The 14100-nt window shown below is 37.2% G+C and overlaps 1 protein-coding gene across 4 annotated transcripts in view; it reads right to left on the minus strand.

Moving 5' to 3' along the window:
• Positions 1-14100, minus strand: part of LOC126162595 (prominin-like protein) — a 510115-nt gene that overhangs the window by 244315 nt on the left and 251700 nt on the right. The gene's annotated exons all lie outside the window — the stretch shown is intronic.

The raw sequence follows: 14100 nt of genomic DNA on the forward strand, positions 1-14100 counted from the left end.
GTAGCCAAAAGTGGGAGAAGATACTATTCATACGAGACTCAACTGCACATGCGCATAAGCTCGCTCGTATTCGCTCAAATGAATCTAATGTAAACAGTTGTAACGTCATGCCCATCGGAGGCAATTTGTTGTTATGAAACACTGCATACTCTTCCTAATGAATTTGACACATTTTGCTGTTGGCAGACGCTTGTATGAGCACTGTGTTTTGGCGTTGTATGTGGTGCATTTCCTTTGCAACTTGAGTTTTATTTTTTTTTTTCTTTCTCTTGTTAGTTTTTTATTGCTGCAGTATTATTCTGCAGCAGCGAGGTACATTAATATTCTGTGTTAGACTATTGGCTCTTACCAGTCAAAGATACAAAAATTTAACTGAAAGCTGAAACAATGAAAAATTCCCAGAACTGTAAAAAAATTAAAAAAAAGTCCCGGAACTGTAAAAAACTTCCCGGAACAGTACAAAAATTCCCGGAACTGTAAAAAAATTCCCAGAACTGTAAAAAAATTCCCATGTTTTTCCTGGTTTTCTCCCGGATGAAAAAATTCCCGGGTTTTTCCCGGATCTCCCGGTTGTCCCGGGTCGTATACACCCTGAAAATTAATTCAATTGGATTTTACTGACACTGGTATGGACATACATGGAAAATAATATGACCACAGTCACACGCAAGAAAGTGAAGTTTGTATGTTTTGTCACACTACTTGTACAAATTAAGGAGCTGCAGGGGTTCAGCATGAGTTTGACTTTTAATGTGTGAAATGTTTTTATTTTTAACCATCCGCCAACAAAGTGGGGTGGAAGACCACCTGCCTGCCTTATTTGCCTTGGTGCACACACACAATGTAGCTAAAGGTCTTATCCCCAGCTAGTGCATCCTTCTAGCCCATCACGCCTACAGTATTGGAGGGGTCACCTGCTCCGTGCTGTGAACTACACTTTCTACATATGGGAACAGGATTCCACTCGACCTTGTTATGCATGTGACAGTAGCTGGGGGTAGATTTCACCCAACCTCGTCAATTTTTTGTGCTATTTTAGGGTATGCCATAATGGTTCACAAAGCTGTGTCCATGACTCGAGAAGAAGTTTTAGAGGAGCTGCAAAGGAAAATGGTGACGGATTTTGACGATGAAGATGAAGACAACTTTGATGAATCTTGTTCAAATATCAGATGGTGTATTACCTAACGCTGAGGCCATCGATCATTAATTCAAACTCGAGGAGAGATTCTTTCACAAAATAAGATGGCTACCTGAAGACAATGACAAAGAAGCTAGATATTTTACACTGGGGAAAGATTTGGAAACAATACGGACCAACGCACCTCTGAAGTCTAAATCCGCCAAAAGTCTACAAAAACTACAGTAACAACCTAGATATTTTATGCTGGAGAAAGATTTAGAAACAATATGGACCAACATATGTCTAAAGTCTAAATATCCAAAACGCATTCACCTATGGGTATCGCTAAAGGCATGACAGATGAGGGAGTACTATTTTACTTTGTAAATGAAAAAATGATTGATACATTGGCGAACTACACAAACCAGGAAATACACCGCTTAGGGTAAACGCCATTATATGCCATCTGAATACTTGACTGCAGATGAAACATTACTTAGCTTCAGAGGACGATGTACTTCCAAAATGTTTACGCCAAAAAAAATGTGGCAAGTATGGCTTAAAAATTGTCATCCTATGCGCCAAAAGAACATTTTACTTTATTGATGGAATGTCTTATGTCGGGAAGGAACCAAAGAAAAAAAGAACCAGTAAGACTCTTCTATCCAATAAAGTATGTCTTACAGCCCTGTGGATCTGTAAAAAACACGAACAGAAATATCACCACAGACAATTGGTTTTAAACGTGTGAACTGGACCACGAGTTAATTAAAATGAAATTTGTACCAGTCAGCATGTCACATAAAAATGAACTGCAGATACCACCAGAAATGATACACTACACGAATGCACCTATGTCATCTTGTTTTCTCTACAATTCCGATAAAATGCTTGTTTCTTTTACACCAAACAAATATACAAATGGTGTTATTTTATCATCCATGCACAATTTACATGGAATAGATGCGTACTCACGAAAACCTCAACAAATCAAATTCTACAATATGACAAAATGTGGAATGGACATTTTCAACCAACTGTGTCATGATAAAGAGCACCAAACGTAAAACTCCAAGACGGCCACTCCAGTATTTTTATGGAGTTCTGGATGCTGCTAGTGTGAATGCATCGCTATTTTCAAAAACTGAATCGCCCCCATACACATGGTTTCTGTAGTAGGGAAAGTTGCCAGGGGCATGTCGCCAACGCATGGGGTAGATGCAGGCACCAAATATGCAGGGACTCCACGAGGCACCCCACCTATGGCTAAGTAAAACTTTCAGTGCCTTTTAATCACATGATAAATTTAGAAATGGCACAATTCATGTAGAGGCATTATCAAGCAAAATGTATATATGATACGAAGATGAGCAAAATGCAATATTTCAATACACACACATATACTGGCGCAAGTATAATTGTCCAATGGGCCTGTAGTTCAGTTGCATTGCATATCAGTTCCTTACAGACCATATCACATTGACTGACCTTTTTTTGTCATTGCTGCCAATGCCACAGACCTACCAGTTGTAGCACCCCACTTCTGTGGCAAAATTAATTGTAACACTGTCGTGTTGCGTTCCTTGCTACTAATGATTATAGCATCTGAATAGGAATATATTTATAATACATGTACACAAGTCTGTGTTATTTCTGTATGAAATCTATACCATAGCAGTCTATCAATGCAAGTCAAGCTTCATGTCGAGCAGCGCTCTAATATGGTTTGACATTGCTGAGCCTGGATCACATCAGCATCTCATCACGCATATCTTTTCTTATAGGTTGCAGGTGCCCATCTAATTACGCCCTTCACCCCCAGCAATATCTTGTGCCACCTTTACTGACACATGAAGGAATCCTTGTCTTTTTTATTTTATTTTTTAATACTATTATACCAAAGTGATTACAGCATATGTCACATCACTTATCCTCATAAAAACAAGCCATGGTCGTCACTATAATTTAGTTAGGTGCAAAAAAGAGAAAATTGAAATCGGAAGCAGGAGTTTGTGACTAAGTGACAATTCATTCCCCATTTCTTTCAGTGAGAGACAGGAGATGATGATCATCCATTCATTGGGACTTCTTTCTTGTTTGTCTTCCAGTGGTGACAAATCATGGGTGTATGCATCTTGCACTGATCAGCTGTCGTGGTATAAACTGTACACTACAGTAACACTGATTTGTGATCATGCATCTTAGAATGCTAGTGACAATTCATGAATTTAGACAATCATCCACAATTGAGGGTAAATGTAACAAGGAAAATAAAATTAAATGAACACCTTTGTAATGTAGGCCCTAATGCAATGAGTAGAATAAAAACTGACACTATCGTGAGTTTCAGAGCAAGCGGCATGGGGTTCCGGAAGTTCCAATTCTGGAGGCATTGGTCATCTGTTTCACATATTTACAATGCGCACAGCTTTAACAGCCACCCACAACAATCAGATCATACTAATCAGTAAAAGGTGGTATGTGAGTGAAGATGCATCAGGCATCCTCTGTATAAATACAGCCACCACTTGATTGACTAAACCAGAAATAAGTGTAACTGAATTGTGGTTTGGTACTGATCACTGAAAATTTGCAATGAAAATAACAAAAAGAAATTATCAGGCCATCAAAATTGTATAAGGGAAATAAACAGAGATGAGGAAAGAGACAGAAATTCAACAAAAATTAGTAATTATTATAAAACTTAAACATATACTTCCACACAATTTTCTGAATCCTTTGGGAATAATAAACCAGATCTGAATATTGTGAGGACATCAAAAAACTACTTTAAATAGTGGTAAATGTTTCGCCTGTTACATGTTAATCTAGATGTGTTGTTTAGATTTAATCATGGTCACAAAATTTTGGTGGGCTCTCTCTCCAACTCTCTCAACCAATCCAGTGCAAATACAAGCACACTGTTAAGACGGGTCTCTTAGTGTTCTTTTAATGTTAAGAGATTGTATTTTTACTTGTCCTTTATTGTTTTTGACAATTTTGAAGAACACAATCAAATATAACTATCAGGGTATAGCAAGTTATATGCCCACGAGTTTCACTTTGGTTTGGTAGCTTTTTGGTTTCAAATTAAAAAGTGTGGTTGGAGCATGGCAAGGTTTTGGTGATATATATTTACACATGACTTAATTTGTGACATTTTGTTACATGAAAGCCACTTTCCATGGAATGTGTTTCTCATGTGCTGCTTATTTTAGATCTCAGATTGCAACAACCAAAACTTGATTAAACAAAGAATGTTTCTGAGGTTAGTATTGAAGCAATGCCTTGTTCGCTATTGGTTTAATAGTTTTCTTGTGGTCATGTGCAGACAAACATTTAGACAGCTGAAAACTCAAAAACCAATGATTTGCTTCTGCTGATGTTATAGGCATCCTAGCGCAATTTTTCTCAATTAACATAGAAAAAAGGGTAATTACAGTTTTATTGTATGTACAGTACTGATGAGACCTTTTTGTCCTATTGAAAACAGGGAAAATACATCATGCTTGTTAGTTTACTATTGTATGTAGTATATGACTGGTTAGTTATTTACTTATTTATAGAATGGCTTTATGGTGAATTGCACAGTTTAATTGCTTTTCTAGGGGAATACGAGCTTCAGCCTCCTAGTTCAAATAGGCACATGTTGGGAAAAATTAGCATACTGTCTGACAGTTGCAGCGTTATAGCAGTTTGGTGAAGTTGTGTTGTTTGTGTGACAACTGAGAAATAAATTAATATGTCATAGGTATAAGTAAAACTCCTGAATATGATTGATCTATAAAATGCTTTCCAATTTGTACTATAGCCTCTAGTCCACTGTGCCATATGTCAGCATTGTATGAGAGTCCGACAAAACATATGTTGTAACCTAGGACAAATCATTCTCCCTCTCATGTTCCCACACTCCACAACAGTCATTAGCCGGAGAAATTTTCCTTGCAAAAATCCTACCCATTCACTCCCTCACTGAGTAAGTAGTATTTTTGTAATGTACAACATTTCAACTATGATAATCACAATGTCAGGTATCTTTAATGTACTTGCAAAATTTTGAAGAGGAGAGCTCTAAACTAAATTGAATTAGCAATTCTGGTTTCATAAAATTCAGAGTATCCATCACACCACATAATCTAAAATTCATTTTTTGAAAATACACATTCTACACAGCAGTTAGATCTTTGTATGAAGGGCACAACTGGATATTTCTTTAGAAATAATGAAGATCTGCTACAATTATTATCACAATGGTAGTGTGTCAGTCTTTTGTGCTATTGCATTTCAACAATGTAATGTTACAATCAAAACTTCCATGAAGTAAATTATCAAAAGCATTCTTAATGGTCTCAAAACTCTTTCTCAAATTTATCAAGAATCAAATTAGACAATGAAATTTGCCACCAAATGTCACCCACTTCTCTATGCAAATTCATTATTGGATGTATTATTTGCTTCAGTCACTTCAGCATCGTGTCCTTACATATTTCTCAGGTGATATTGTTTTATCTTAGTGCACATAATAATTTTGGATAAGTCTAAATGCATCACGCTACAAACATTTCAATTCCATTTCATGTAGTGAGACATATTGTCAGAGTAAGACAATGAGATACTTGAAACTAACTTTGCCACCAAATGTCACCCACTTCTCTATGCAAATTCATTATTGGATGTATTATTTGCTTCAGTCACTTCAGCATCGTGTCCTTACATATTTCTCAGGTGATATTGTTTTATCTTAGTGCACATAATAATTTTGGATAAGTCTAAATGCATCACGCTACAAACATTTCAATTCCATTTCATGTAGTGAGACATATTGTCAGAGTAAGACAATGAGATACTTGAAACTAAGACATCTTTGAGAAATGATAACACACATAAAATACTATATAGTTTTGTGTGTGTGTGTGTGTGTGTGTGTGTGTGTGTGTGTGTGTGTGTGTGCGTGCGTGCGTGCGTGTGTGGTCGGGGGAAAGAGGCACTTTAATTATTACAAGAGGCTGCAAAATCACATCAAACTGGCTCTGCATGTCAGTCTCATTTGAATCACTTCTAAGTCCACTGTTTTCAGTTTCTGATTGTTACCAACCTCAGCAATAATAGTGGCCATTTTTCTCCTACTTATTGAGTTGTACCACAGCCTTAATTTAAGTTCACATTCTTTGCTACAAGAGAGAATGCTTCTACGTGCTCTTCCCCCATAGAGGCTTAGCTACTGTACCTCTGCATCACACCTCTCCCCTGATGTAATTGGCCAACTTTTCACGTGCTTACAGTACACGTTAGGGATAAATCTGCTTCTTACATTTGTGCACTTTATGATTAAAGCTTTAAACCATTGTTCCCTTTGTGTACAAGGGCATTTTAATTCTCAAAATTATTCAAATTGACATCTGCAAAGCAACAAAAAAATTTCTGTGTGAAAGCTTTATGTCTACAAGCTTTAAACTGAATTTAAAGAATTAGTAATTCACTTTATTGCTTATAAGCTAGCCTGTACACCTTATTGCATATTTTAATGCTTACTACCAAAGTTCTTACTTTAGGTGTTATAAGGCACTTGTGAGAGAAAAACAGTACAAAATTTTCATATATATTTATTTATAAATAAAATAATAAATACGAACTATTTGAGATAACCACACAATTCATCCCACACTTCGCAGGGGTGTACCATTAAAACCACATGCAAAGTTTCATAAAAATAACTTTTATATTTTTTGAGAATATGATACCTAAAGAGGAATAGATTTTTATACTTAGCATTTATTAACTAATTTTTTTTTATATTTTAAATTTGAAACCTTAGAACCATGAATATTTACACCAATGTTTCTTTATATAGAACTTTAAGAGGTATAACAATTTATGTTCCCCAACTGCAAATGCAAACTTGTATATCCTACCCGATTCCCTTGAGGGCCCAGTGTCATTCTAGAGAGCAAAAATGCTCTGTTTCATCCTGAGAGCTAATTTCTCACAGCTGAATTGTTAGAAGCTTTAGAGGAGTATGACAGGAACTATCCATTACATGCATATCAAAGAAAGGAGGGAAGGCAGGAAGTTTTACGTGCAGTCAACAGCTGAGGTCATTAGAAGCAAAAGTTCTGTTTGTTGGAAGAGAAAGGGGTGTGTGTAGCTTTTTCATTGACTCATTCCGACATTTGCTGAAAATGGTAGGGAAAACCACAGAAAACCCAAATTTGGTGACTGGTCTTGGGATTAAACCCAGGTCACATAAATGTGAGTTCAGCACCTTTGCTACTATATCAACGGTAGTCGGTCACACACACACGTGCCCGAGTGTGGTTGTGACTTTCTGTTTTCTTTGACTTTCTTAAAATAGTCATTAATAATACATCAAGCCCTTAATTTATATAGCTATATTAAATTTCAAGTAAGAGCTAGAGTGACATTTTTGCAAATTATACCAGAACATTTTGTGCCATTTTTCTCATTCTATCAATTTCAATTTCAGCACACTGACTTATTTAAAAGGTAAAGAGAAAAACTGTTTATTAATACTGCAGATTTCCTGACTACTGGCCAAGATAAGTTAGAAGTCAACACTGCTGACATGATGTCTGCTGCTTGTATAAGCATACAAATGTCACCTACAAGACCACTATCTCCAAGGACATCAAGGCCAATACAAAGTATTTCTAAAGGTGGTACGGTATTTGACAGAAAAACCACCAAAGCAAATCATAAAGGATGATTATCCACAAGACGCTTCAAATCCAAGGTTTTCAACTTACTATTATGGAAGACATTTAGGAAACGACGAGATGCATCGCAGAAAATAGCTCTCTCTTCATATTCGAAAAATGCTGTTTACTGCTTATGTTGTAAGTTTTTCAAAGCAATACAAAACAAATTTTCTGAGAGAATCAGTAACTGGCAGCACTTAACTTTATAGTCAAAAAGACACAAGAAAAGTTTTGTATATTTCAGTAATTGTAAAAAATGGATTGAGCTGAATAAGTCTTTAAAAAACAAAACAACTGTTGACAGAGTGCATCAAAAACCTGTAGAATCTGAAAAGGAATGCTGGTAAGATGTTATTAAAGGGATTATATACACTATGTGATCAAAAGTATATGGACACCTGGCTGAAAACGACTTACAAGTTTGTGGCGCCCTCAATTGGAAATGCTGGAATTCAATATGGTGTGGGCCCACCCTTAGTCTTGATGACAGCTTCCACTCTCACAGACATACATTCAATCAGTTGCTGGGAGGTTTCTTGGGGGATGGCAGCCCATTCTGCAAGGACTGTTGCACTAAGAAGTGGTATCGATGTCAGTCAGTGAGGCCTGGCATGAAGTTGGTGTTTCAAAACATCCCAAAGGTGTTCTATAGGATTCAGGCCAGGCCTCTCTGCAGGCCACTCCGTTACAGGGATGTTATTGTCATGTAATCACTCCGCCAAAGGCCATGCATTATGAACAGGTGCTTGATCACGTTGAAAGATGCAATCGCCATCCCCAAATTGCTCTTCAACAGTGGGAAGCAAGAAGGTACTTAAAACTTCAATGTAGGCCTGTGCTGTGAATGTGCCATGCAAACAACAAGGGGTGCAAGCCCCCTCCATGGAAAACATAACCACACCATAACACCCCCGCCTCCGAATTTTACTGTTGGCACTACACACGCTGGCAGATAACGTTCACCAGGTATTCGCCATACCCACAACCTGCCATCAGATCGCCACATTGTGTACCGTGATTCGCCACTCCACACAACGAGTTTCCACTGTTCAATCGTCCAATGTTTACGCTCCTTACACCAAGCGAGGCGTCATTTGGCATTTACTGGTGTGATGTGTGGCTTATGAGTGGCCGCTCGACCACAAAATCCAAGTTTACTTATCTCCTGCCTAACTGCCATAGAACTTGCAATGGATCCTGATGCAGTTTGGAATTCCTGTGTGATGGTCTAGATAGATGTCTGCCTATTACACATTACGACCCTCTTCAACTGTCGGCGGTCTCTGTCAGTCAACAGATTCGGTCAGCCTGTATGCTTTTGTGCTGTATGTGTCCCTTCACATTTCCACTTCACCATCACATTGGAAGCAGTGGACCTAGGTACGTTTAGGTGCATGGGAATCTCACGAACACACGTGTGACACAAGCGACACCCAATCACCTGACCAAATTCGATGTCCGTGAGTTCTGCGGAGTGCCCCATTCTGCTCTCTCATGATGTCTGATGACTACTGAGGTCGCTGATATGGAATACCTGGCAGTAGGTGGCAGCACAATGCACCGAATATGAAAAACATATCTTTTGGGGGGTGTCCAGATACTTTTGATCACATTGCATTTCATGGAAAGAGCAGGAAATTATGTGACACGTTCAATGGCAATTTTCTGAAATGCACTGAAATGTTAGGAACCTTCGATCCAAGTATTACTGAACACATAAAGCATGTGATGAATGATAGAACTCTCATGAATATGAAAACCTATCTCTGAGACAAAATTCAAAATGACATAATTTCTTTATTTCCAACCCAAATCCAAAGTCACAATTCAAAGTTATGCTGAACTAATAAATATTTTTCAATTATAATTGACTGTAATCCCAATTATTCACATGTGGAACAAATTAGTGTTATTAATAGAGTTGTTAAATGCAACACTTACAACACTTGGAAATAACAGAGTACTTCTTAGCTTTTTGTGCTATTTTTGATGCTACTGGCACCTGTCTAACTTTGGTTATTACAAGAGAGCTATCAAAACGTAATTTGGAAACAATAATTTAAGGGAGGCAGCTCTATGACAATGGTTCAACCATGCACAGTAAAAACAATGGTTTGAAAAAGCGATTGTTGGGGCTAAATCTTCGGGTGCTTACATTTTGCTGCAAAATCGGAAAGTTAAAGACTGCAAGCCCTTGAAAAGGGTGAGAACTGTACTTGCTTAATTTTTACGTACTGCACATGCAGCCATTTTGACATAGTCCAAGCCAGCATGGGATTAATCCATTTTCAATTAACTCCTTTTACAGCCTCAAAGAAAAGCTAAACTCCTACATCTTCTCTATAGTAAAAGGTGCCACAGGACAATAATAATAGCTGTGTACATCAATATCTTCACTTGAATGGCTATTATTAAGTAATGAACGCACATACTCCAATTCGCCCAAGCTTTATTCAACACTAAAAAGGTAAAAAAGACTGACAAAACAGGACAATCTTTAACATATCTTCTTTTTCTACAGAGATCATAATATTCCATCTGGCACCAAAATTATTTATTAGAACACTTCAAAGGCAAAAATTAATAACACACATCCACATAATATGATAACAAATACTATTCGTAGATAATATGATAAGTTATCAAAGGTGAAAGAACTTCATATGTATCCAATGTTGTACCAAAGAATTAGATGCTGGTGAAAATCGTATTATACCTGTTAATGTGTATTTAATCCACTGACTATCCAGACAAAGCAATCAACAACCACAATACACAAAAACACCAGAAATAAATAGGACCTATCCATATACCCAGAATCGAATACGATGAAATATGGCCCCAACGTGTGAAGGTAAAACTTGTCTCATAAAATAACACAGGGAGAATTGGTATGAAACCAGCATATACAACTTGGTAATATCAAAAAAAGGTGTAATGGTGCAAGACAGCCACTTACAACACCCTCTGCAGAACTTGAGTACCCAGGTAAAAATCCAGCCAGTAATACAATGTACCTTCAGCAAATGTCACAGGCATTAAAGTTGCAAGGCTAACTAGATGACAGACAGACGAGTGTTAAGGTGGCTACCCTCTACCCACTACAAGACACACCCAGACCACCTACATCATACCATACCAAAAAGTGGTACTCGTCTGTGACGATGCAGCACAACATAAAGGATATCTCATTAGTATCTACCCATCGAGTAACAGAAAAATATCTGAATGGTAAACCACATGAGAAGTTAACCATACATATTGGACACACACAAAATACTGCATTCTCCGTAACAGTATGTAAGAGTTGATCAACGAGTTGTATCTAAACAAAGCGGTCAACAGAAATAAAATAAATATGACCTATCCATAAATCCTGTACCAAATACGGTCAGATATGGCCTGGACATGTGAAGAAAATATTCATGCCATAAAAGAAAAACATGGAATATCTGTATGGAATCCATACACATAACTGAACGGTGTTGCAAGTGGTGTAATGGTGTAAAATAACCACTTATACTAAACTCAATATGACCTGTGCAACCAGGAAAAGGCCCAGACAGTCACATACTACAAATTCAATAAATGTTACAGGCATTATGGTTACACATCAGTAGACAAGTCAAGATAGAGAACAGTCAGAAGAACGTTAAGGTAGATACTCTGTAACAAACAAAATAAAATTTTAAAATGAAATTTAGAGTAGCATATACCTATGAAAAAATATATTGCAAACCAATACACCCTTAATCATTTAAAACAAATTAAAACCAAAATCCATTACATTCATGTAAAAGAAAATCTCATATGAAAGACACACATGTTGTCTAACAGAGAACCACATTATTAATCAAATAGTGAGAAGGGCACACTACACACCAGTAACAAATCATTAGTAATTCCAGTGTGACTCTTTACTGTAAAACTACGAACACATGATAGTAATCCATGAGTCGGCTATAGATACTTCAAACAAAACCATTGGCAATGCCATACATCACGTGCAGTGGAACCCAAGTGAGGGTAAATGCAAACCCATATAAAACTGAAGACTGCTGCATACACTAAATGTGTGGCACATGACTAAAATAACTGCACATCAAAAAGAGAGACACATTTGACGATATCTAGTGAAATTGTTGGGCTAAAACATGAAGTTCTACCACCAAGCATGTGATGAAAGGCCAATGATGACAACACACGTGTCAGCACAGATCTTCATCCAGAGAACACTCCACAATATGCTACAATCCGTGTATCGTGGATGACACCAAGCACGATCAGGTAACCCAAAATAAGTCCAGTAATAATTGTAACATGAAACAATCATTTACCAATAAGACTGCATTAGAGGCATGTACACAGTCCATGCTATAACAGTTATAAAAGAAAATGTGATCTGTTGCTTATAAATAACAGGAAAAGGACAGATGGCGGGGAAGGGGAGGGGTTGTGTAGGGAGAAAAGAGTGTAACTGCAGAATCATAAGACAAAGTGTAACAGACAACACAACACCCCACCACCATAAACGATGCACCTCTGATATGAGAACACAGGAGAAACCCCAACTAATATGACACTTTATCAAGAAAGTATACATCAATACAGGAAACCCTTCCCAACAGTTACAGGACACAAGCCGTACAAGCATATACAAAATACACACAACACCACTGAAAGCACAGAGGAACTCATCTTAGCTAATGCTGAGGGGGTGAACACTAATCATATACATGGTCCCATGAGAGGCCAATGTATACGAACTGGCTTCCATAGAGTACTATTTAAAATGACATAAAAAAACAATGAGTACCAGAAGGTACAACTCAAATAACTATCATTAAATGAAAACATCACAAGTACCTGTAACAATGATGATGTGTTTGCAACCACGAACCACCAACCGACTCGAGAAACATTCAAAATGGAACATCCAAATATATGAGTCAGCAAATACCGAAAGAATTTGGTCGAATACCTGTGGTGAACTTTTCATGTGGTGTTCTATTCAAATATTTTTCGTTACTGTACAGGTAGAAACTGATAAGGTGTCCACTATGCGATACTGCATCCTCACAAACTAGTACTACTTTTCGGTATGGTATGACATAAATGGTACGGGTATGCCTTCTAGTGAGTACTGGATTGGATATAGGGTAAAGTGTACAGGGTATAGGGTACAGGGTACCCAGCTTAACAGTCATCTGTCTATGCTCTCTGCCCAAACTCTTTGCCTTTACAAATGTCTGCTTGTGTCTGTGTATATGCGGATGGATATGTGTGTGTGTGCGCGAGTGTTTACCTGTCCTTTTTTCCCCCTAAGGTAAGTCTTTCTGCTCCCGGGATTGGAATGACTCCTTACCCTCTCCCTTAAAACCCAAATCCTTTCGTCTTTCCCTCTCCTTCCCTCTTTCCTGATGAGGCAACCGTTGGTTGCGAAAGCTTGAATTTTGTGTGTATGTTAGTGTTTGTTTGTGTGTCTATCGACCTGCCAGCGCTTTTGTTTGGTAAGTCTCATCATCTTTCTTTTTAGATATATTTTTCCCACGTGGAATGTTTCCCTCTATTATGTTTATATTGTCGTTTAGATAGCTTTACCAATACTGACATTTAGATTTTATTGATGCTGTTCTTTTGTACAGGCTACCTGCACATGGATGTGTGTATGTTGTTCATCCAGAACATTATCTTGGGTTTTGTATAGTCTGTGTATTGCATGACATAGGTGGTTTCCTACATTTGGCTTTATTATGTGTTCTTGGACATTCATTTTATGCATATGACATAAATATTCCCATGTATTATTTTCATCTCTGCATTTTATAACTTCAACAAGACATATAGATATACGTATACTGTCATTTTGATTGCTTTACCTACACTGACACTTAGATAACTGTTGATGATGTCCTTTTGCAAGGACTACTTGCACATAGATGCATTTTTCTGTGGCTTATTTAGTTATGAAGTAGTAGTTGTTTCTTTTATATATCTATCATTTTCTACAGCAATTTTTGTAGACTGGTAGGTTATTTCAGGATTTTGCAGTTTAATGTGTCACCTACCTAACCAATTTCTAATTGTGGAATATTTAATTAATGATTTTATTAATAAATAGTACATTTGTACAATGTGTATGTGACAATGGATGTATCTGTTGGTTTTTATCAAATGATTACTGTAAATTCACTTACACAGTATGGTTCTTTATTCTTATTCTGTTTTTAATCTGTCTTTGTATTTGCACAATTCATAAGT

This window comes from Schistocerca cancellata, chromosome 2 (assembly GCF_023864275.1).
Source record: "Schistocerca cancellata isolate TAMUIC-IGC-003103 chromosome 2, iqSchCanc2.1, whole genome shotgun sequence".
In the NCBI taxonomy this organism is placed as follows: Eukaryota; Metazoa; Arthropoda; class Insecta; order Orthoptera; family Acrididae; genus Schistocerca; species Schistocerca cancellata.